The sequence below is a fragment of the Primulina tabacum genome, chromosome 10 (genome assembly GCF_025594145.1).
Source record: "Primulina tabacum isolate GXHZ01 chromosome 10, ASM2559414v2, whole genome shotgun sequence".
NCBI classification, from domain to species: Eukaryota; Viridiplantae; Streptophyta; class Magnoliopsida; order Lamiales; family Gesneriaceae; genus Primulina; species Primulina tabacum.
In genome coordinates this window covers 38,236,409-38,258,360 of record NC_134559.1, presented here as the reverse complement: position 1 = coordinate 38,258,360, position 21,952 = coordinate 38,236,409, and the positions used below count along the sequence as shown (strand labels likewise).

Here is a 21,952-nt window from a genome sequence, read left to right as displayed (position 1 = left end):
TCATACCCTTCCGCACAGACCGGCTCACGACAACAAAATCGATAAATGTTCCCAAAAATAGAAAAAAAATAAGAAGAAGGAAATAACGAATGTAAAGCTATTATTATGCCTGGATACGATAAAATGGAACCAATCGAATTTCGAACTTCCTAAGCGATTTTCGAGGAAACAAAGCTTAACAAAGCGGTAAATCGCAAATTAGAGGGTCTTAGAGAAGGAATTCGGCTAAAATCTCGTCAGCTCATTGCGTAGTAATGAGTCTCGTCCGTTTGCCCGTTTACAATCAAATTAGCCTACAATTTTGTCCAAATCCGGCAGTGCCCGAGCTACTTTCATTTCACATGTCTTATCTGGTCCCGATCGAGATTCATTTTGAGCCGAAAATCGTCTGTCAACAAAATCAAAAATAGAAAAAACAAAAAGGGTGCAACACGAGGACTTCCCAGGGGTCACCCATCCTAGTACTGCTCTCGCCCAAGCACGCTTAACTTCGGAGTTCTGATGGGATCCGGTGCATTAGTGCTGGTATGATCGCACCCGACATTGAGTGGGATGTTTATTCTTATATCCCTCGAGTACGTGTGGAGCGGGCGGCGATGGACAACACGCGGCACTGCTCTCGCCCAATCATAACCATGAAGTTAAGCGTTCTGGCGCGATGGCAGAGCTAGGATGGGTGACCTCCCTGGGAAGACCTCGTGTCGCGACCGTTTACGTAAATTATGGATAAAACAGTCGAAATAATTGTTTTTAATGAGTTAACCGTCTCCGGAGTAATCTGCGTCATACCCTTCCGCACAGAACCGGCTCACGACAACAAAAATCGATAAATGTTCCCAGAAAATAGAAAAAAAAAAAAGAAGGAAATAACGAATGTAAAGCTATTATTATGCCTGGGATACGATAAAATGGAACCGGAATCGAATTTCGAACTTCCTAAGCGGATTTCTCGAGGAAACGAAAGCTTAACAGAAGCGGTAAATCGCAAATTAGAGGGTCTTAGAGAAGGAATTCGGCTAAAATCTCGTCAGCTCATTGCGTAGTAATGAGTCTCGTCCGTTTGCCCGTTTACAATCAAATTAGCCTACAATTTTGTCCAAATCCGGCAGTGCCCGAGCTACTTTCATTTCACATGTCTTATCTGGTCCCGATCGAGATTCAGATGATTTGAGCCGAAAATCGTCTGTCAACAAGTAATCAAAATAGAAAAACACGAAAAAGGGTGCAACACGAGGACTTCCCAGGGGTCACCCATCCTAGTACTGCTCTCGCCCAAGCACGCTTAACTTCGGAGTTCTGATGGGATCCGGTGCATTAGTGCTGGTATGATCGCACCCGACATTGAGTGGGATGTTTATTCTTATATCCCTCGAGTACGTGTGAGCGGGCGGCGATGGACAACACGCGGCACTGCTCTCGCCCAATCATAACCATGAAGTTAAGCGTTCTGGCGCGATGGCAGAGGTAGGATGGGTGACCTCCCTGGGAAGACCTCGTGTCGCGACCGTTTACGTAAATTATGGATAAAACAGTCGAAATAATTGTTTTTAATGAGTTAACCGTCTCCGGAGTAATCTGCGTCATACCCTTCCGCACAGAACCGGCTCACGACAACAAAAATCGATAAATGTTCCCAGAAAATAGAAAAAAAAATAAGAAGAAGGAAATAACGAATGTAAAGCTATTATTATGCCTAGATACGATAAAATGGAACCGAATCGAATTTCGAACTTCCTAAGCGGATTTCTCGAGGAAACGAAAGCTGAACAGAAGCGGTAAATCGCAAATTAGAGGGTCTTAGAGAAGGAATTCGGCTAAAATCTCGTCAGCTCAATTGCGTAGTAATGAGTCTCAGTCCGTTTGCCCGTTTACAATCAAATTAGCCTACAATTTTGTCCAAATCCGGCAGTGCCCGAGCTACTTTCATTTCACATGTCTTATCTGGTCCCGATCGAGATTCAGATATTTGAGCCGAAAATCGTCTGTCAACAAGTAATCAAAAAATAGAAAAACACGAAAAGGGGTGGCAAGCACGAGGACTTCCCAGGGGGGTCACCCATCCTAGTACTGCTCTCGCCTAAGCACGCTTAACTTCGAAGTTCTGATGGGATCCGTGCATTAGTGCTGGTATGATCGCACCCGACATTGAGTGGGATGTTTATTCTTATATCCCTCGAGTACGTGTGGAGCGGGCGGCGATGGACAACACGCGGCACTGCTCTCGGCCCAATCATAACCATGAAGTTAAGCGTTCTGGCGCGATGGCAGAGGCTAGGATGGGTGACCCTCCTGGGAAGACCTCGTGTCGCGACCGTTTACGTAAATTAAGGATAAAACAGTCGAAATAATTGTTTTTAATGAGTTAACCGTCTCCGGAGTAATCTGCGTCATACCCTTCCGCACAGAACCGGCTCACGACAACAAAAATCGATAAATGTTCCCAGAAAATAGAAAAAAAAATAAGAAGAAGGAAATAACGAATGTAAACTATTATTATGCCTGGGATACGGATAAATGGAACCAGAATCGAATTTCGAACTTCCTAAGCGGATTTCTCGAGGAAACGAAAGCTTAACAGAAGCGGTAAATCGCAAATTAGAGGGTCTTAGAGAAGGAATTCGGCTAAAATCTCGTCAGCTCATTGCGTAGTAATGAGTCTCGTCCGTTTGCCCGTTACAATCAAATTAGCCTACAATTTTGTCCAAATCCGGCAGTGCCCGAGCTACTTTCATTTCACATGTCTTATCTGGTCCCGATCGAGATTCAGATGATTTGAGCCGAAAATCGTCTGTCAACAAGTAATCAAAAATAGAAAAAACACGAAAAGGGGTGCAACACGAGGACTTCCCAGGGGGTCACCCATCCTAGTACTGGCTCTCGCCCAAGCACGCTTAACTTCGGAGTTCTGATGGGATCCGGTGCATTAGTGCTGGTATGATCGCACCCGACATTGAGTGGGATGTTTATTCTTATATCCCTCGAGTACGTGTGGAGCGGGCGGCGATGGACAACACGCGGCACTGCTCTCGCCCAATCATAACCATGAAGTTAAGCGTTCTGGCGCGATGGCAGAGGTAGGATGGGTGACCTCCCTGGGAAGACCTCGTGTCGCGACCGTTTACGTAAATATAGGATAAAACAGTCGAAATAATTGTTTTAATGAGTTAACCGTCTCCGGAGTAATCTGCGTCATACCCTTCCGCACAGAACCGGCTCACGACAACAAAAATCGATAAATTGTTCCCAGAAAATAGAAAAAAAAATAAGAAGAAGGAAATAACGAATGTAAAGCTATTATTATGCCTAGGATACGATAAAATGGAACCGGAATCGAATTTCGAACTTCCTAAGCGGATTTCTCGAGGAAACGAAGCTTAACAGAAGCGGTAAAATCGCAAATTAGAGGGTCTTAGAGAAGGAATTCGGCTAAAATCTCGTCAGCTCATTGCGTAGTAATGAGTCTCGTCCGTTTGCCTGTTTACAATCAAATTAGCCTACAATTTTGTCCAAATCCGGCAGTGCCCAAGCTACTTTCATTTAACATGTCTTATCTGGTCCCGATCGAGATTCAGATGATTTGAGCCGAAAATCGTCTGTCAACAAATAATCAAAAATAGAAAAACACGAAAATGGGTGCAACACGAGGACTTCCCAAGGGGTCACCCATCCTAGTACTGCTCTCGCCCAAGCACGCTTAACTTCGGAGTTTTGATGGGATCCGGTGCATTAGTGCTGGTATAATCGCACCAGACATTGAGTGGGATGTTTATTCTTATATCACTCGAGTACGTGTGGAGCGGGCGGCGATGGACAACACGCGGCACTGCTCTCGCCCAATCATAACCATGAAGTTAAGCGTTCTAGCGCGATGGCATAGCTAGGATGGGTGACCTCCCTGGGAAGACCTCGTGTCCCGACCGTTTACGTAAATTATGGATAAAACAGTCGAAATAATTGTTTTTAATGAGTTAACCGTCTCCGGAGTAATCTGCGTCATACCCTTCCGCACAGAACCGGCTCACGACAACAAAAATCGATAAATGTTCCCAGAAAATAGAAAAAAAAATAAGAAGAAGGAAATAACGAATGTAAAGCTATTATTATTCTTGGGATACGATAAAATGGAACCAGAATCGAATTTCGAACTTCCTAAGCGGATTTCTCGAGGAAACGAAAGCTTAACAGAAGCGGTAAATCGCTAATTAGAGGGTCTTAGAGAAGGAATTCGACTAAAATCTCGTCAGCTCATTGCGTAGTAATGAGTCTCGTCCGTTTGCCTGTTTACAATCAAATTAGCCTACAATTTTGTCCAAATCCGGCAGTGCCCAAGCTACTTTCATTTAACATGTCTTATCTGGTCCCGATCGAGATTCAGATGATTTGAGCCGAAAATCGTCTGTCAACAAATAATCAAAAATAGAAAAACACGAAAATGGGTGCAACACGAGGACTTCCCAAGGGGTCACCCATCCTAGTACTGCTCTCGCCCAAGCACGCTTAACTTCGGAGTTTTGATGGGATCCGGTGCATTAGTGCTGGTATGATCGCACCAGACATTGAGTGGGATGTTTATTCTTATATCACTCGAGTACGTGTGGAGCGGGCGGCGATGGACAACACGCGGCACTGCTCTCGCCCAATCATAACCATGAAGTTAAGCGTTCTAGCGCGATGGCATAGCTAGGATGGGTGACCTCCCTGGGAAGACCTCGTGTCGCGACCGTTTACGTAAATTATGGATAAAACAGTCGAAATAATTGTTTTTAATGAGTTAACCGTCTCCGGAGTAATCTGCGTCATACCCTTCCGCACAGAACCGGCTCACGACAACAAAAATCGATAAATGTTCCCAGAAAATAGAAAAAAAAATAAGAAGAAGGAAATAACGAATGTAAAGCTATTATTATTCTTGGGATACGATAAAATGGAACCAGAATCGAATTTCGAACTTCCTAAGCGGATTTCTCGAGGAAACGAAAGCTTAACAGAAGCGGTAAATCGCAAATTAGAGGGTCTTAGAGAAGGAATTCGGCTAAAATCTCGTCAGCTCATTGCGTAGTAATGAGTCTCGTCCGTTTGCCTATTTACAATCAAATTAGCCTACAATTTTGTCCAAATCCGGCAGTGCCCGAACTACTTTCATTTCACATGGCTTATCTGGTCCCGATCGAGATTCAGATGATTTGAGCCGAAAATCGTCTGTCAACAAATAATCAAAAATAGAAAAACACGAAAAGGGGTGCAACACGAGGACTTCCCAGGGGGTCACCCATCCTAGTACTGCTCTCGCCCAAACACGTTTAACTTCGGAGTTCTGATGGGATCCGGTGCATTAGTGCTGGTATGATCGCACCCGACATTGAGTGGGATGTTTATTCTTATATCCCTCGAGTACGTGTGGAGCGGGCGGCGATGGACAACACGCGGCACTGCTCTCGCCCAATCATAACCATGAAGTTAAGCGTTCTGGCGCGATGGCAGAGCTAGGATGGGTGACCTCCCTGGGAAGACCTCGTGTCGCGACCGTTTACGTAAATTATGGATAAAACAGTCGAAATAATTGTTTTTAATGAGTTAACCGTCTCCGGAGTAATCTGCGTCATACCCTTCCGCACAGAACCGGCTCACGACAACAAAAATCGATAAATGTTCCCAGAAAATAGAAAAAAAAATAAGAAGAAGGAAATAACGAATGTAAAGCTATTATTATTCTTGGGATACGATAAAATGGAACCAGAATCGAATTTCGAACTTCCTAAGCGGATTTCTCGAGGAAACGAAAGCTTAACAGAAGCGGTAAATCGCAAATTAGAGGGTCTTAGAGAAGGAATTCGGCTAAAATCTCGTCAGCTCATTGCGTAGTAATGAGTCTCGTCCGTTTGCCTATTTACAATCAAATTAGCCTACAATTTTGTCCAAATCCGGCAGTGCCCGAGCTACTTTCATTTCACATGTCTTATCTGGTCCCGATCGAGATTCAGATGATTTGAGCCGAAACTCGTCTGTCAACAAGTAATCAGAAATAGAAAAGCACGAAAAAGGGAGCAACACGAGGACTTTCCAGGGGGTCACCCATCCTAGTATTGCTCTCGCCCAAGCACGCTTAACTTCGGAGTTCTGATGGGATCCGGTGCATTAGTGCAGGTATGATCGCACCCGACATTGAGTGGGATGTTATTCTTATATCCCTCGAGTACGTGTGGAGCGGGCGGCGATGGACAACACGCGGCACTGCTCTCGCCCAATCATAACCATGAAGTTAAGCGTTCTGGCGCGATGGCAGAGCTAGGATGGGTGACCTCCCTGGGAAGACCTCGTGTCGCGACCGTTTACGTAAATTATGGATAAAACAGTCGAAATAATTGTTTTTAATGAGTTAACCGTCTCCGGAGTAATCTGCGTCATACCCTTCCGCACAGAACCGGCTCACGACAACAAAAATCGATAAATGTTCCCAGAAAATAGAAAAAAAAATAAGAAGAAGGAAATAACGAATGTAAAGCTATTATTATGCCTGGGATACGATAAAATGGAACCGGAATCGAATTTCGAACTTCCTAAGAGGATTTCTCGAGGAAACGAAAGCTTAACAGAAGCGGTAAATCGCAAATTAGAGGGTCTTAGAGAAGGAATTCGGCTAAAATCTCGTCAGCTCATTGCGTAGTAATGAGTCTCGTCCGTTTGCCCGTTTACAATCAAATTAGCCTACAATTTTGTCCAAATCCGGCAGTGCCCGAGCTACTTTCATTTCACATGTCTTATCTAGTCCCGATCGAGATTCAGATGATTTGAGCCGAAAATCGTCTGTCAACAAGTAATCACAAATAGAAAAACACGAAAAGGGTGCAACACGAGGACTTCCCGAGGGGGTCACCCATCCTACTACTACTCTCGCCCAAGCACGCTTAACTTCGGAGTTCTGATGGGATCCGGTGACATTAGTGCTGGTATGATCGCACCCGACATTGAGTGGGATGTTTATTCTTATATCCCTCGAGTACGTGTGGAGCGGGCGGCGATGGACAACACGCGGCACTGCTCTCGCCCAATCATAACCATGAAGTTAAGCGTTCTGGCGCGATGGCAGAGCTAGGATGGGTGACCTACCCTGGGAAGACCTCGTGTCGCGACCGTTTACGTAAATTAAGGATAAAACAGTCGAAATAATTGTTTTTAATGAGTTAACCGACTCCGGAGTAATCTGCGTCATACCCTTCCGCACAGAACCGGCTCACGGCAACAAAAATCGATAAATGTTCCCAGAAAATAGAAAAAAAAATAAGAAGAAGGAAATAACGAATGTAAAGCTATTATTATTCTTGGGATACGATAAAATGGAACCAGAATCGAATTTCGAACTTCCTAAGCGGATTTCTCGAGGAAACAAAAGCTTAACAGAAGCGGTAAATCGCAAATTAGAGGGTCTTAGAGAAGGAATTCGGCTAAAATCTCGTCATCTCATTGCGTAGTAATGAGTCTCGTCCGTTTGCCCGTTTACAATCAAATTAGCCTAGAATTTTGTCCAAATCCGGCAGTGCCCGAGCTACTTTCATTTCACATGTTTTATCTGGTCCGATCGAGATTCAGATTATTTGAGCCGAAACTCGTCTGTCAACAAGTAATCAGAAATAGAAAAACACGAAAAAGGGTGCAACACGAGGACTTCCCAGGGGGTCACCCATCCTAGTACTGCTCTCGCCCAAGCACGCTTAACTTCGGAGTTCTGATGGGATCCGGTGCATTAGTGCTGGTATGATCGCACCCGACATTGAGTGGGATGTTTATTCTTATATCCCTCGAGTACGTGTGGAGCGGGCGGCGATGGACAACACGCGGCACTGCTCTCGCCCAATCATAACCATTAAGTTAAGAGTTCTGGCGCGATGGCAGAGGTAGGATGGGTGACCTCCCTGGGAAGACCTCGTGTCGCGACCGTTTACGTAAATTATGGATAAAACAGTCGAAATAATTGTTTTTAATGAGTTAACCGTCTCCGGTGTAATCTGCGTCATACCCTTCCGCACAGAACCGGCTCACGACAACAAAAATCGATAAATGTTCCCAGAAAATAGAAAAAAAAATAAGAAGAAGGAAATAACGAATGTAAAGCTATTATTATTCTTGGGATACGATAAAATGGAACCGGAATCGAATTTCGAACTTCCTAAGCGGATTTCTCGAGGAAACGAAAGCTTAACAGAAGCGGTAAATCGCAAATTAGAGGGTCTTAGAGAAGGAATTCGGCTAAAATCTCGTCAGCTCATTGCGTAGTAATGAGTCTCGTCCGTTTGCCCGTTTACAATCAAATTAGCCTAGAATTTTGTCCAAATCCGGCAGTGCCCGAGCTACTTTCATTTCACATGTCTTATCTGGTCCCGATCGAGATTCAGATGATTTGAGCCGAAACTCGTCTGTCAACAAGTAATCAAAATAGAAAAACACGAAAAGGGGTGCAACACGAGGACTTCCCAGGGGGTCACCCATCCTAGATACTGCTCTCGCCCAAGCACGCTTAACTTCGGAGTTTTGATGGGATCCGGTGCATTAGTGCTGGTATGATCGCACCAGACATTGAGTGGGATGTTTATTCTTATATCCCTCGAGTACGTGTGGAGCGGGCGGCGATGGACAACACGCGGCACTGCTCTCGCCCAATCATAACCATGAAGTTAAGCGTTCTAGCGCGATGGCATAGCTAGGATGGGTGACCTCCCTGGGAAGACCTCGTGTCGCGACCGTTTACGTAAATTATAGATAAAACAGTCGAAATAATTGTTTTTAATGAGTTGACCGTCTCCAGAGTAATCTGCGTCATACCCTTCCGCACAGAACCGGCTCACGACAACAAAAATCGATAAATGTTGGCAGAAAATAAAAAAAAATAAGAAGAAGGAAATAACGAATGTAAAGCTATTATTATTCTTAGGATACGATAAAATGAAACCAGAATCGAATTTCGAACTTCCTAAGAGGATTTTTCGAGGAAACAAAAGCTTACAGAAGCGGTAAATCGCAAATTAGAGGGTCTTAGAGAAGGAATTCGGCTAAAATCTCGTTATCTCATTGCGTAGTAATGAGTCTCGTCCGTTTGCCCGTTTACAATCAAATTAGCCTACAATTTTGTCCGAATCCGGCAGTGTCCGAGCTACTTTCATTTCACTTGTCTTGTCTGGTCCCGATCGAGATTCAGATGATTTGAGCCGAAAATCGTCTTTCAACAAGTAATCATAAATAGAAAAACACGAAAAAGGGTGCAACACGAGGACTTCCCAAGGGGTCACCCATCCTAGTACTGCTCTCGCCCAAGCACGCATAACTTCGGAGTTCTGAAGGGATCCGGTGCATTAGTGCTGGTATGATCGCACCCGACATTGAGTGGGATGTTTATTCTTATATCTCTCGAGTACGTGTGGAGCGGGCGGCGATGGACAACAGGCGGCACTGCTCTCGCCCAATAATAACCATGAAGTTAAGCGTTCTGGCGCGATGGCAGAGCTAGGATGGGTGACCTCCCTGGGAAGACCTCGTGTCGCGACCGTTTACGTAAATTATGGATAAAACAGTCGAAATAATTGTTTTTAATGAGTTAATCGTCTCCGGAGTAATCTGCGTCATACCCTTCCGCACAGAACCGGCTCACGACAACAAAAATCGATAAATGTTCCCAGAAAATAGAAAAAAAAATAAGAAGAAGGAAAGTACGGAATGTAAAGCTATTATTATGCCTGGGATACGATAAAATGGAACCAGAATCGAATTTCGAACTTCCTAGAGCGGATTTCTCGAGGAAACGAGAGCTTAACAGAAGCGGTAAATCGCAAATTAGAGGGTCTTAGAGAAGGAATTCGGCTAAAATCCTCGTCAGCTCATTGCGTAGTAATGAGTCTCGTCCGTTTGCCCGTTTACAATCAAATTAGCCTACAATTTTGTCCAATCCGGCAGTGCCCGTAGCTACTTTCATTTAACATGTCTTATCTGGTCCCGATCGAGATTCAGATGATTTGAGCCGAAAATCGTCTGTCAACAAGTAAGCAAAAAATAGAAAAACACGAAAAGGGGTGCAACAACACGAGACGATCCCAGTGGTCACATCCTAAGTACGGGTTTCCAGCCCAGCACGCTTACTTCAGAGTTCTGATGGGATCCGGTGCATTAGTGCTCGGTATGATCGCACTCCGACATTGAGTGGGATGTTTATTCTTATATCCCTCGAGTACGTGTGGAGCGGGCGGCGATGGGACAACACGCGGCACTGCTCTCGCCCAATCAATAACCATGAAGTTAAGCGTTCTGGCGCGATGTGGCAGAGCTAGGATGGGTGACCTCCCTGGGAAGACCTCGTGTCGCGACCGTTTACGTAAATTATGATAAAACAGTCGAAATAATTGTTTTTAATGAGTTAACCGTCTCCGGAGTAATCTGCGTCATACCCTTCCGCACAGAACCGGCTCACGACAACAAAAATCGATAAATGTTCCCAGAAAATAGAAAAAAAAATAAGAAGAAGGAAATAACGAATGTAAAGCTATTATTAATTCTTGGGATACGATAAAATGGAACCAGAATCGAATTTCGAACTTCCTAAGCGATTTCTCGAGGAAACGAAAGCTTAACAGAAGCGGTAAATCGCAAATTAGAGGGTCTTAGAGAAGGAATTCGGCTAAAATCTCGTCAGCTCATTGCGTAGTAATGAGTCTCGTCCGTTTGCCCGTTTACAATCAAATTAGCCTAGAATTTTGTCCAAATCCGGCAGTGCCCGAGCTACTTTCATTTCACATGTCTTATCTGGTCCCGATCGAGATTCAGATGATTTGAGCCGAAACTCGTCTGTCAACAAGTAATCAGAAATAGAAAAACACGAAAAGGGGTGCAACACGAGGACTTCCCAGGGGGTCACCCATCCTAGTACTGCTCTCGCCCAAGCACGCTTAACTTCGGAGTTCTGATGGGATCCGGTGCATTAGTGCTGGTATGATCGCACCAGACATTGAGTGGGATGTTTAGTCTTATATCCCTCGAGTACGTGTGGAGCGGGCGGCGATGGACAACACGCGGCACTGCTCTCGCCCAATCATAACCATGAAGTTAAGCGTTCTAGCGCGATGGCATAGCTAGGATGGGTGACCTCCCTGGGAAGACCTCGTATCGCGACCGTTTACGTAAATTATGGATAAAACAGTCGAAATAATTATTTTTAATGAGTTAACCGTCTCCGGAATAATCTGCGTCATACCCTTCCGCACAGAACCGGCAACAAAAATCGATAAATGTTCCCAGAAAATAGAAAAAAAAATAAGAAGAAGGAAATAACGAATGTAAAGCTATTATTATGCTTCGGATACGATAAAATGGAACCGGAATCGAATTTCGAACTTCCTAAGCTGATTTCTCGAGAAAACGAAAGCTTAACAGAAGCGGTAAATCGCAAATTAGAGGGTCTTAGAGAAGGAATTCGGCTAAAATCTCGTCAGCTCATTGCGTAGTAATGAGTCTCGTCCGTTTGCCCGTTTACAATCAAATTAGCCTAGAATTTTGTCCAAATCCGGCAGTGCCCGAGCTACTTTCATTTCACATGTCTTATCTGGTCCCGATCGAGATTCAGATTATTTGAGCCGAAACTCGTCTGTCAACAAGTAATCAGAAATAGAAAAACACGAAAAGGGGTGCAACACGAGGACTTCCCAGGGGGTCACCCATCCTAGTACTGCTCTCGCCCAAGCACGCTTAACTTCGGAGTTCTGATGGGATCCGGTGCATTAGTGCTAGTATGATCGCACAAGACATTGAGTGGGATGTTTATTCTTATATCCCTCGAGTACGTGTGGAGCGGGCGGCGATGGACAACACGCGGCACTGCTCTCGCCCAATCATAACCATGAAGTTAAGCGTTCTAGCGCGATGGCATAGCTAGGATGGGTGACCTCCCTGGGAAGACCTCGTATCGCGACCGTTTACGTAAATTATGGATAAAACAGTCGAAATAATTATTTTAATGAGTTAACCGTCTCCGGTAGTAATCTGCGTCATACCCTTCCGCACAGAACCGGCTCACGACAACAAAAATCGATAAATGTTCCCAGAAAATAGAAAAAAAAATAAGAAGAAGGAAATAACGAATGTAAAGCTATTATTATTCTTGGGATACGATAAAATGGAACCAGAATCGAATTTCGAACTTCCTAAGCGGATTTCTCGAGGAAACGAAAGCTTAACAGAAGCGGTAAATCGCAAATTAGAGGGTCTTAGAGAAGGAATTCGGCTAAAATCTCGTCAGCTCATTGCGTAGTAATGAGTCTCGTCCGTTTGCCCGTTTACAATCAAATTAGCCTAGAATTTTGTCCAAATCCGGCAGTGCCCGAGCTACTTTCATTTCACATGTCTTATCTGGTCCCGATCGAGATTCAGATGATTTGAGCCGAAACTCGTCTGTCAACAAGTAATCAGAAATAGAAAAACACGAAAAAGGGAGCAACACGAGGACTTCAAGGGGGTCACCCATCCTAGTACTGCTCTCGCCCAAGCACGCTTAACTTCGGAGTTCTGATGGGATCCGGTGCATTAGTGCAGGTATGATCGCACCCGACATTGAGTGGGATGTTATTCTTATATCCCTCGAGTACGTGTGGAGCGGGCGGCGATGGACAACACGCGGCACTGCTCTCGCCCAATCAAAACCATGAAGCTAAGCGTTCTAGCGCGATGGCATAGCTAGGATGGGTGACCTCCCTGGGAAGACCTCGTGTCGCGACCGTTTACGTAAATTATAGATAAAACAGTCGAAATAATTGTTTTTAATGAGTTGACCGTCTCCAGAGTAATCTGCGTCATACCCTTCCGCACAGAACCGGCTCACGACAACAAAAATCGATAAATGTTGCAGAAAATAGAAAAAAAAATAAGAAGAAGGAAATAACGAATGTAAAGCTATTATTATTCTTAGGATACGATAAAATGGAAACCAGAATCGAATTTCGAACTTCCTAAGCGGATTTCTCGAGGAAACGAAAGCTTAACAGAAGCGGTAAATCGCAAATTAGAGGGTCTTAGAGAAGGAATTCGGCTAAAATCTCGTCATCTCATTGCGTAGTAATGAGTCTCGTCCGTTTGCCCGTTTACAATCAAATTAGCCTACAATTTTGTCCGAATCCGGCAGTGCCCGAGCTACTTTCATTTCACATTGTCTTGTCTGGTCCCGATCGAGATTCAGATGATTTGAGCCGAAAATCGTCTTTCAACAAGTAATCACAAATAGAAAAACACGAAAAAGGGTGCAACACGAGGACTTCCCAAGGGGTCACCCATCCTAGTACTGCTCTCGCCCAAGCACGCATAACTTCGGAGTTCTGAAGGGATCCGGTGCATTAGTGCTGGTATGATCGCACCCGACATTGAGTGGGATGTTTATTCTTATATCTCTCGAGTACGTGTGGAGCGGGCGGCGATGGACAACAGGCGGCACTGCTCTCGCCCAATCATAACCATGAAGTTAAGCGTTCTGGCGCGATGGCAGAGCTAGGATGGGTGACCTCCCTGGGAAGACCTCGTGTCGCGACCGTTTACGTAAATTATGGATAAAACAGTCGAAATAATTGTTTTTAATGAGTTAACCGTCTCCGGAGTAATCTGCGTCATACCCTTCCGCACAGAACCGGCTCACGACAACAAAAATCGATAAATGTTCCCAGAAAATAGAAAAAAAATAAGAAGAAGGAAATAACGAATGTAAAGCTATTATTATTCCTGGGATACGATAAAATGGAACCGGAATCGAATTTCGAACTTCCTAAGCGGATTTCTCGAGGAAACAGAAAGCTTAACAGAAGCGGTAAATCGCAAATTAGAGGGTCTTAGAGAAGGAATTCGGCTAAAATCTCGTCAGCTCATTGCGTAGTAATGAGTCTCGTCCGTTTGCCCGTTTACAATCAAATTAGCCTAGAATTTTGTCCAAATCCGGCAGTGCCCGAGCTACTTTCATTTCACATGTCTTATCTGGTCCCGATCGAGATTCAGATGATTTGAGCCGAAACTCGTCTGTCAACAAGTAATCAGAAATAGAAAAACACGAAAAAGGGTGCAACACGAGGACTTCCCAGGGGGTCACCCATCCTAGTACTGCTCTCGCCCAAGCACGCTTAACTTCGGAGTTCTGATGGGATCCGGTGCATTAGTGCTGGTATGATCGCACCCGACATTGAGTGGATGTTTATTCTTATATCCCTCGAGTACGTGTGGAGCGGGCGGCGATGGACAACATGCGGCACTGCTCTCGCCCAATCATAACCATTAAGTTAAGAGTTCTGGCGCGATGGCAGAGGTAGGATGGGTGACCTCCCTGGGAAGACCTCGTGTCGCGACCGTTTACGTAAATTATGGATAAAACAGTCGAAATAATTGTTTTTAATGAGTTAACCGTCTTCGGTGTAATCTGCATCATACCCTTCCGCACAGAACCGGCTCACGACAACAAAAATCGATAAATGTTCCCAGAAAATAGAAAAAAAAATAAGAAGAAGGAAATAACGAATGTAAAGCTATTATAATTCTTGGGATACGATAAAATGGAACCAGAATCGAATTTCGAACTTCCTAAGCGGATTTCTCGAGGAAACGAAAGCTTAAAAGAAGCGGTAAATCGCAAATTAGAGGGTCTTAGAGAAGGAATTCGGCTAAAATCTCGTCAGCTCATTGCGTAGGAATGAGTCTCGTCCGTTTGCCCGTTTACAATCAAATTAGCCTAGAATTTTGTCCAAATCCGGCAGTGCCCGAGCTACTTTCATTTCACATGTCTTATCTGGTCCCGATCGAGATTCAGATTATTTGAGCCGAAACTCGTCTGTCAACAAGTAATCAGAAATAGAAAAACACGAAAAGGGGTGCAACACGAGGACTTCCCAGGGGGTCACCCATCCTAGTACTGCTCTCGCCCAAGCACGCTTAACTTCGGAGTTCTGATGGGATCCGGTGCATTAGTGCTGGTATGATCGCACCAGACATTGAGTGGGATGTTTATTCTTATATCCCTCGAGTACGTGTGGAGCGGGCGGCGATGGACAACACGCGGCACTGCTCTCGCCCAATCATAACCATGAAGTTAAGCGTTCTAGCGCGATGGCATAGCTAGGATGGGTGACCTCCCTGGGAAGACCTCGTATCGCGACCGTTTACGTAAATTATGGATAAAACAGTCGAAATAATTATTTTTAATGAGTTAACCGTCTCCGGAGTAATCTGCGTCATACCCTTCCGCACAGAACCGGCTCACAACAACAAAAATCGATAAATGTTCCCAGAAAATAGAAAAAAAATAAGAAGAAGGAAATAACGAATGTAAAGCTATTATTATGCTTCGGATACGATAAAATGGAACCGGAATCGAATTTCGAACTTCCTAAGCTGATTTCTCGAGAAAACGAAAGCTTAACAGAAGCGGTAAATCGCAAATTAGAGGGTCTTAGAGAAGGAATTCGGCTAAAATCTCGTCAGCTCATTGCGTAGTAATGAGTCTCGTCCGTTTGCCCATTTACAATCAAATTAGCCTAGAATTTTGTCCAAATCCGGCAGTGCCCGAGCTACTTTCATTTCACATGTCTTATCTGGTCCCGATCGAGATTCAGATTATTTGAGCCGAAACTCGTCTGTCAACAAGTAATCAGAAATAGAAAAACACGAAAAGGGTGCAACACGAGGACTTCCCAGGGGGTCACCCATCCTAGTACTGCTCTCGCCCAAGCACGCTTAACTTCGGAGTTTTGATGGGATCCGGTGCATTAGTGCTGGTATGATCGCACCAGACATTGATTGGGATGTTTAGTCTTATATCCCTCGAGTACGTGTGGAGCGGGCGGCGATGGACAACACGCGGCACTGCTCTCGCCCAATCATAACCATGAAGTTAAGCGTTCTGGCGCGATGGCAGAGGTAGGATGGGTGACCTCCCTGGGAAGACCTCGTGTCGCGACCGTTTACGTAAATTATGGATAAAACAGTCGAAATAATTGTTTTTAATGAGTTAACCGTCTCCGGTGTAATCTGCGTCATACCCTTCCGCACAGAACCGGCTCACGACAACAAAAATCGATAAATGTTCCCAGAAAATAGAAAAAAAAATAAGAAGAAGGAAATAACGAATGTAAAGCTATTATTATTCTTGGGATACGATAAAATGGAACCAGAATCGAATTTCGAACTTCCTAAGCGGATTTCTCGAGGAAACGAAAGCTTAACAGAAGCGGTAAATCGCAAATTAGAGGGTCTTAGAGAAGGAATTCGGCTAAAATCTCGTCAGCTCATTGCGTAGTAATGAGTCTCGTCCGTTTGCCCGTTTACAATCAAATTAGCCTAGAATTTTGTCCAAATCCGGCAGTGCCCGAGCTACTTTCATTTCACATGTCTTATCTGGTCCCGATCGAGATTCAGATGATTTGAGCCGAAACTCGTCTGTCAACAAGTAATCAGAAATAGAAAAACACGAAAAAGGGAGCAACACGAGGACTTCCCAGGGGGTCACCCATCCTAGTACTGCTCTCGCCCAAGCACGCTTAACTTCGGAGTTCTGATGGGATCCGGTGCATTAGTGCAGGTATGATCGCACCCGACATTGAGTGGGATGTTATTCTTATATCCCTCGAGTACGTGTGGAGCGGGCGGCGATGGACAACACGCGGCACTGCTCTCGCCCAATCATAACCATGAAGTTAAGCGTTCTAGCGTGATGGCATAGCTAGGATGGGTGACCTCCCTGGGAAGACCTCGTGTCGCGACCGTTTACGTAAATTATAGATAAAACAGTCGAAATAATTGTTTTTAATGAGTTGACCGTCTCCAGAGTAATCTGCGTCATACCCTTCCGCACAGAACCGGCTCACGACAACAAAAATCGATAAATGTTGGCAGAAAATAGAAAAAAAAATAAGAAGAAGGAAATAACGAATGTAAAGCTATTATTATTCTTAGGATACGATAAAATGAAACCAGAATCGAATTTCGAACTTCCTAAGCGGATTTCTCGAGGAAACGAAAGCTTAACAGAAGCGGTAAATCGCAAATTAGAGGGTCTTAGAGAAGGAATTCGGCTAAAATCTCGTCAGCTCATTGCGTAGTAATGAGTCTCGTCCGTTTGCCCGTTTACAATCAAATTAGCCTACAATTTTGTCCGAATCCGGCAGTGCCCGAGCTACTTTCATTTCACTTGTCTTGTCTGGTCCCGATCGAGATTCAGATGATTTGAGCCGAAAATCGTCTTTCAACAAGTAATCACAAATAGAAAAACACGAAAAAGGGTGCAACACGAGGACTTCCCAAGGGGTCACCCATCCTAGTACTGCTCTCGCCCAAGCACGCATAACTTCGGAGTTCTGAAGGGATCCGGTGCATTAGTGCTGGTATGATCGCACCCGACATTGAGTGGGATGTTTATTCTTATATCTCTCGAGTACGTGTGGAGCGGGCGGCGATGGACAACAGGCGGCACTGCTCTCGCCCAATAATAACCATGAAGTTAAGCGTTCTGGCGCGATGGCAGAGCTAGGATGGGTGACCTCCCTGGGAAGACCTCGTGTCGCGACCGTTTACGTAAATTATGGATAAAACAGTCGAAATAATTGTTTTTAATGAGTTAATCGTCTCCGGAGTAATCTGCGTCATACCCTTCCGCACAGAACCGGCTCACGACAACAAAAATCGATAAATGTTCCCAGAAAATAGAAAAAAAAATAAGAAGAAGGAAATAACGAATGTAAAGCTATTATTATGCCTGGGATACGATAAAATGGAACCGGAATCGAATTTCGAACTTCCTAAGCGGATTTCTCGAGGAAACGAAAGCTTAACAGAAGCGGTAAATCGCAAATTAGAGGGTCTTAGAGAAGGAATTCGGCTAAAATCTCGTCAGCTCATTGCGTAGTAATGAGTCTCGTCCGTTTGCCCGTTTACAATCAAATTAGCCTAGAATTTTGTCCAAATCCGGCAGTGCCCGAGCTACTTTCATTTCACATGTCTTATCTGGTCCCGATCGAGATTCAGATGATTTGAGCCGAAACTCGTCTGTCAACAAGTAATCAGAAATAGAAAAACACGAAAAAGGGTGCAACACGAGGACTTCCCAGGGGGTCACCCATCCTAGTACTGCTCTCGCCCAAGCACGCTTAACTTCGGAGTTCTGATGGGATCCGGTGCATTAGTGCTGGTATGATCGCACCCGACATTGAGTGGGATGTTTATTCTTATATCCCTCGAGTACGTGTGGAGCGGGCGGCGATGGACAACACGCGGCACTGCTCTCGCCCAATCATAACCATGAAGTTAAGCGTTCTGGCGCGATGGCAGAGGTAGGATGGGTGACCTCCCTGGGAAGACCTCGTGTCGCGACCGTTTACGTAAATTATGGATAAAACAGTCGAAATAATTGTTTTTAATGAGTTAACCGTCTTCGGTGTAATCTGCATCATACCCTTCCGCACAGAACCGGCTCACGACAAAAAAAATCGATAAATGTTCCCAGAAAAAAGAAAAAAAAATAAGAAGAAGGAAATAACGAATGTAAAGCTATTATAATTCTTGGGATACGATAAAATGGAACCAGAATCGAATTTCGAACTTCCTAAGCGGATTTCTCGAGGAAACGAAAGCTTAAAAGAAGCGGTAAATCGCAAATTAGAGGGTCTTAGAGAAGGAATTCGGCTAAAATCTCGTCAGCTCATTGCGTAGGAATGAGTCTCGTCCGTTTGCCCGTTTACAATCAAATTAGCCTAGAATTTTGTCCAAATCCGGCAGTGCCCGAGCTACTTTCATTTCACATGTCTTATCTGGTCCCGATCGAGATTCAGATTATTTGAGCCGAAACTCGTCTGTCAACAAGTAATCAGAAATAGAAAAACACGAAAAGGGGTGCAACACGAGGACTTCCCAGGGGGTCACCCATCCTAGTACTGCTCTCGCCCAAGCACGCTTAACTTCGGAGTTCTGATGGGATCCGGTGCATTAGTGCTGGTATGATCGCACCAGACATTGAGTGGGATGTTTATTCTTATATCCCTCGAGTACGTGTGGAGCGGGCGGCGATGGACAACACGCGGCACTGCTCTCGCCCAATCATAACCATGAAGTTAAGCGTTCTAGCGCGATGGCATAGCTAGGATGGGTGACCTCCCTGGGAAGACCTCGTATCGCGACCGTTTACGTAAATTATGGATAAAACAGTCGAAATAATTATTTTTAATGAGTTAACCGTCTCCGGAGTAATCTGCGTCATACCCTTCCGCACAGAACCGGCTCACAACAACAAAAATCGATAAATGTTCCCAGAAAATAGAAAAAAAATAAGAAGAAGGAAATAACGAATGTAAAGCTATTATTATGCTTCGGATACGATAAAATGGAACCGGAATCGAATTTCGAACTTCCTAAGCGGATTTCTCGAGGAAACGAAAGCTTAACAGAAGCGGTAAATCGCAAATTAGAGGGTCTTAGAGAAGGAATTCGGCTAAAATCTCGTCAGCTCATTGCGTAGTAATGAGTCTCGTCCGTTTGCCCGTTTACAATCAAATTAGCCTAGAATTTTGTCCAAATCCGGCAGTGCCCGAGCTACTTTCATTTCACATGTCTTATCTGGTCCCGATCGAGATTCAGATTATTTGAGCCGAAACTCGTCTGTCAACAAGTAATCAGAAATAGAAAAACACGAAAAGGGGTGCAACACGAGGACTTCCCAGGGGGTCACCCATCCTAGTACTGCTCTCGCCCAAGCACGCTTAACTTCGGAGTTTTGATGGGATCCGGTGCATTAGTGCTGGTATGATCGCACCAGACATTGATTGGGATGTTTAGTCTTATATCCCTCGAGTACGTGTGGAGCGGGCGGCGATGGACAACACGCGGCACTGCTCTCGCCCAATCATAACCATGAAGTTAAGCGTTCTGGCGCGATGGCAGAGGTAGGATGGGTGACCTCCCTGGGAAGACCTCGTGTCGCGACCGTTTACGTAAATTATGGATAAAACAGTCGAAATAATTATTTTAATGAGTTAACCGTCTCCGGTGTAATCTGCGTCATACCCTTCCGCACAGAACCGGCTCACGACAACAAAAATCGATAAATGTTCCCAGAAAATAGAAAAAAAAATAAGAAGAAGGAAATAACGAATGTAAAGCTATTATTATTCTTGGGATACGATAAAATGGAACCAGAATCAAATTTCGAACTTCCTAAGCGGATTTCTCGAGGAAACGAAAGCTTAACAGAAGCGGTAAATCGCAAATTAGAGGGTCCTTAGAGAAGGAATTCGGCTAAAATCTCGTCAGCTCATTGCGTAGTAATGAGTCTCGTCCGTTTGCCCGTTTACAATCAAATTAGCCTAGAATTTTGTCCAAATCCGGCAGTGCCCGAGCTACTTTCATTTCACATGTCTTATCTGGTCCCGATCGAGATTCAGATGATTTGAGCCGAAACTCGTCTGTCAACAAGTAATCAGAAATAGAAAAACACGAAAAAGGGAGCAACACGAGGACTTCCAGGGGGTCACCCATCCTAGTACTGCTCTCGCCCAAGCACGCTTAACTTCGGAGTTCTGATGGGATCCGGTGCATTAGTGCAGGTATGATCGCACCCGACATTGAGTGGGATGTTATTCTTATATCCCTCGAGTACGTGTGGAGCGGGCGGCGATGGACAACACGCGGCACTGCTCTCGCCCAATCAAAACCATGAAGCTAAGCGTTCTAGCGCGATGGCATAGCTAGGATGGGTGACCTCCCTGGGAAGACCTCGTGTCGCGACCGTTTACGTAAATTATAGATAAAACAGTCGAAATAATTGTTTTTAATGAGTTGACCGTCTCCAGAGTAATCTGCGTCATACCCTTCCGCACAGAACCGGCTCACGACAACAAAAATCGATAAATGTTGCCAGAAAATAAAAAAAAAATAAGAAGAAGGAAATAACGAATGTAAAGCTATTATTATTCTTAGGATACGATAAAATGGAACCAGAATCGAATTTCGAACTTCCTAAGAGGATTTCTCGAGGAAACGAAAGCTTAACAGAAGCGGTAAATCGCAAATTAGAGGGTCTTAGAGAAGGAATTCGGCTAAAATCTCGTCAGCTCATTGCGTAGTAATGAGTCTCGTCCGTTTGCCCGTTTACAATCAAATTAGCCTACAATTTTGTCCGAATCCGGCAGTGCCCGAGCTACTTTCATTTCACTTGTCTTATCTGGTCCCGATCGAGATTCAGATGATTTGAGCCGAAAATCGTCTGTCAACAAGTAATCACAAATAGAAAAACACGAAAAAGGGTGCAACACGAGGACTTCCCAGGGGGTCACCCATCCTAGTACTGCTCTCGCCCAAGCACGCATAACTTCGGAGTTCTGAAGGGATCCGGTGCATTAGTGCTGGTATGATCGCACCCGACATTGAGTGGGATGTTTATTCTTATATCTCTCGAGTACGTGTGGAGCGGGCGGCGATGGACAACAGGCGGCACTGCTCTCGCCCAATAATAACCATGAAGTTAAGCGTTCTGGCGCGATGGCAGAGCTAGGATGGGTGACCTCCCTGGGAAGACCTCGTGTCGCGACCGTTTACGTAAATTATGGATAAAACAGTCGAAATAATTGTTTTTAATGAGTTAATCGTCTCCGGAGTAATCTGCGTCATACCCTTCCGCACAGAACCGGCTCACGACAACAAAAATCGATAAATGTTCCCAGAAAATAGAAAAAAAAATAAGAAGAAGGAAAGTACGGAATGTAAAGCTATTATTATGCCTGGGATACGATAAAATGGAACCGGAATCGAATTTCGAACTTTCTAAACGGATTTCTCGAGGAAACAGAAGCTTAACAGAAGCGGAAAATCGCAAATTAGAGTGTCTTAGAGAAAGGAATTCGGCTAAAATCTCGTCAGCTCATTGCGTAGTAATGAGTCTCGTCCGTTTGCCCGTTTACAATCAAAT

At 44.6% G+C, this 21,952-nt stretch overlaps 25 non-coding genes and 1 pseudogene across 25 annotated transcripts; all 26 read right to left on the bottom strand.

Annotated features, from left to right (window-relative positions):
- Positions 1–421: 421 nt before the first annotated feature.
- On the bottom strand, positions 422–539 carry LOC142511115 (5S ribosomal RNA). The gene has a single exon (XR_012808711.1). It is a non-coding gene; the product is annotated as a 5S ribosomal RNA (ribosomal RNA).
- A 680-nt stretch (positions 540–1,219) lies between these two features.
- Positions 1,220–1,337, bottom strand: LOC142511103 (5S ribosomal RNA). The gene has a single exon (XR_012808710.1). It is a non-coding gene; the product is annotated as a 5S ribosomal RNA (ribosomal RNA).
- A 684-nt stretch (positions 1,338–2,021) lies between these two features.
- Positions 2,022–2,141, bottom strand: LOC142511504 (5S ribosomal RNA; annotated as a pseudogene).
- Positions 2,142–2,826: 685 nt separating this feature from the next.
- LOC142513115 (5S ribosomal RNA) lies at positions 2,827–2,946 on the bottom strand. Its single transcript, XR_012809077.1, has one exon. It is a non-coding gene; the product is annotated as a 5S ribosomal RNA (ribosomal RNA).
- A 684-nt stretch (positions 2,947–3,630) lies between these two features.
- Positions 3,631–3,749, bottom strand: LOC142514800 (5S ribosomal RNA). Its single transcript, XR_012810677.1, has one exon. It is a non-coding gene; the product is annotated as a 5S ribosomal RNA (ribosomal RNA).
- Positions 3,750–4,433: 684 nt separating this feature from the next.
- LOC142514045 (5S ribosomal RNA) lies at positions 4,434–4,552 on the bottom strand. The gene has a single exon (XR_012809959.1). It is a non-coding gene; the product is annotated as a 5S ribosomal RNA (ribosomal RNA).
- Positions 4,553–5,236: 684 nt separating this feature from the next.
- On the bottom strand, positions 5,237–5,355 carry LOC142509890 (5S ribosomal RNA). The gene has a single exon (XR_012808036.1). It is a non-coding gene; the product is annotated as a 5S ribosomal RNA (ribosomal RNA).
- A 684-nt stretch (positions 5,356–6,039) lies between these two features.
- On the bottom strand, positions 6,040–6,158 carry LOC142515161 (5S ribosomal RNA). The gene has a single exon (XR_012811018.1). It is a non-coding gene; the product is annotated as a 5S ribosomal RNA (ribosomal RNA).
- Positions 6,159–6,840: 682 nt separating this feature from the next.
- On the bottom strand, positions 6,841–6,961 carry LOC142517051 (5S ribosomal RNA). The gene has a single exon (XR_012812813.1). It is a non-coding gene; the product is annotated as a 5S ribosomal RNA (ribosomal RNA).
- Positions 6,962–7,645: 684 nt separating this feature from the next.
- LOC142515175 (5S ribosomal RNA) lies at positions 7,646–7,764 on the bottom strand. Its single transcript, XR_012811032.1, has one exon. It is a non-coding gene; the product is annotated as a 5S ribosomal RNA (ribosomal RNA).
- Positions 7,765–8,447: 683 nt separating this feature from the next.
- Positions 8,448–8,567, bottom strand: LOC142517172 (5S ribosomal RNA). The gene has a single exon (XR_012812933.1). It is a non-coding gene; the product is annotated as a 5S ribosomal RNA (ribosomal RNA).
- A 681-nt stretch (positions 8,568–9,248) lies between these two features.
- On the bottom strand, positions 9,249–9,367 carry LOC142513902 (5S ribosomal RNA). Its single transcript, XR_012809825.1, has one exon. It is a non-coding gene; the product is annotated as a 5S ribosomal RNA (ribosomal RNA).
- A 1,497-nt stretch (positions 9,368–10,864) lies between these two features.
- On the bottom strand, positions 10,865–10,983 carry LOC142507646 (5S ribosomal RNA). Its single transcript, XR_012805897.1, has one exon. It is a non-coding gene; the product is annotated as a 5S ribosomal RNA (ribosomal RNA).
- Positions 10,984–11,660: 677 nt separating this feature from the next.
- LOC142513347 (5S ribosomal RNA) lies at positions 11,661–11,779 on the bottom strand. The gene has a single exon (XR_012809299.1). It is a non-coding gene; the product is annotated as a 5S ribosomal RNA (ribosomal RNA).
- A 684-nt stretch (positions 11,780–12,463) lies between these two features.
- LOC142515624 (5S ribosomal RNA) lies at positions 12,464–12,581 on the bottom strand. Its single transcript, XR_012811459.1, has one exon. It is a non-coding gene; the product is annotated as a 5S ribosomal RNA (ribosomal RNA).
- Positions 12,582–13,265: 684 nt separating this feature from the next.
- LOC142513901 (5S ribosomal RNA) lies at positions 13,266–13,384 on the bottom strand. Its single transcript, XR_012809824.1, has one exon. It is a non-coding gene; the product is annotated as a 5S ribosomal RNA (ribosomal RNA).
- A 684-nt stretch (positions 13,385–14,068) lies between these two features.
- Positions 14,069–14,187, bottom strand: LOC142515163 (5S ribosomal RNA). Its single transcript, XR_012811020.1, has one exon. It is a non-coding gene; the product is annotated as a 5S ribosomal RNA (ribosomal RNA).
- Positions 14,188–14,870: 683 nt separating this feature from the next.
- On the bottom strand, positions 14,871–14,989 carry LOC142507634 (5S ribosomal RNA). Its single transcript, XR_012805886.1, has one exon. It is a non-coding gene; the product is annotated as a 5S ribosomal RNA (ribosomal RNA).
- A 682-nt stretch (positions 14,990–15,671) lies between these two features.
- On the bottom strand, positions 15,672–15,790 carry LOC142513591 (5S ribosomal RNA). The gene has a single exon (XR_012809530.1). It is a non-coding gene; the product is annotated as a 5S ribosomal RNA (ribosomal RNA).
- Positions 15,791–16,474: 684 nt separating this feature from the next.
- LOC142509738 (5S ribosomal RNA) lies at positions 16,475–16,593 on the bottom strand. The gene has a single exon (XR_012807895.1). It is a non-coding gene; the product is annotated as a 5S ribosomal RNA (ribosomal RNA).
- Positions 16,594–17,276: 683 nt separating this feature from the next.
- Positions 17,277–17,395, bottom strand: LOC142513900 (5S ribosomal RNA). The gene has a single exon (XR_012809823.1). It is a non-coding gene; the product is annotated as a 5S ribosomal RNA (ribosomal RNA).
- Positions 17,396–18,079: 684 nt separating this feature from the next.
- Positions 18,080–18,198, bottom strand: LOC142515151 (5S ribosomal RNA). Its single transcript, XR_012811009.1, has one exon. It is a non-coding gene; the product is annotated as a 5S ribosomal RNA (ribosomal RNA).
- Positions 18,199–18,882: 684 nt separating this feature from the next.
- LOC142507622 (5S ribosomal RNA) lies at positions 18,883–19,001 on the bottom strand. Its single transcript, XR_012805875.1, has one exon. It is a non-coding gene; the product is annotated as a 5S ribosomal RNA (ribosomal RNA).
- A 683-nt stretch (positions 19,002–19,684) lies between these two features.
- Positions 19,685–19,803, bottom strand: LOC142513422 (5S ribosomal RNA). The gene has a single exon (XR_012809369.1). It is a non-coding gene; the product is annotated as a 5S ribosomal RNA (ribosomal RNA).
- Positions 19,804–20,487: 684 nt separating this feature from the next.
- LOC142514501 (5S ribosomal RNA) lies at positions 20,488–20,605 on the bottom strand. Its single transcript, XR_012810391.1, has one exon. It is a non-coding gene; the product is annotated as a 5S ribosomal RNA (ribosomal RNA).
- A 682-nt stretch (positions 20,606–21,287) lies between these two features.
- On the bottom strand, positions 21,288–21,406 carry LOC142513654 (5S ribosomal RNA). The gene has a single exon (XR_012809589.1). It is a non-coding gene; the product is annotated as a 5S ribosomal RNA (ribosomal RNA).
- Between the last annotated feature and the right edge of the window lie 546 nt (positions 21,407–21,952).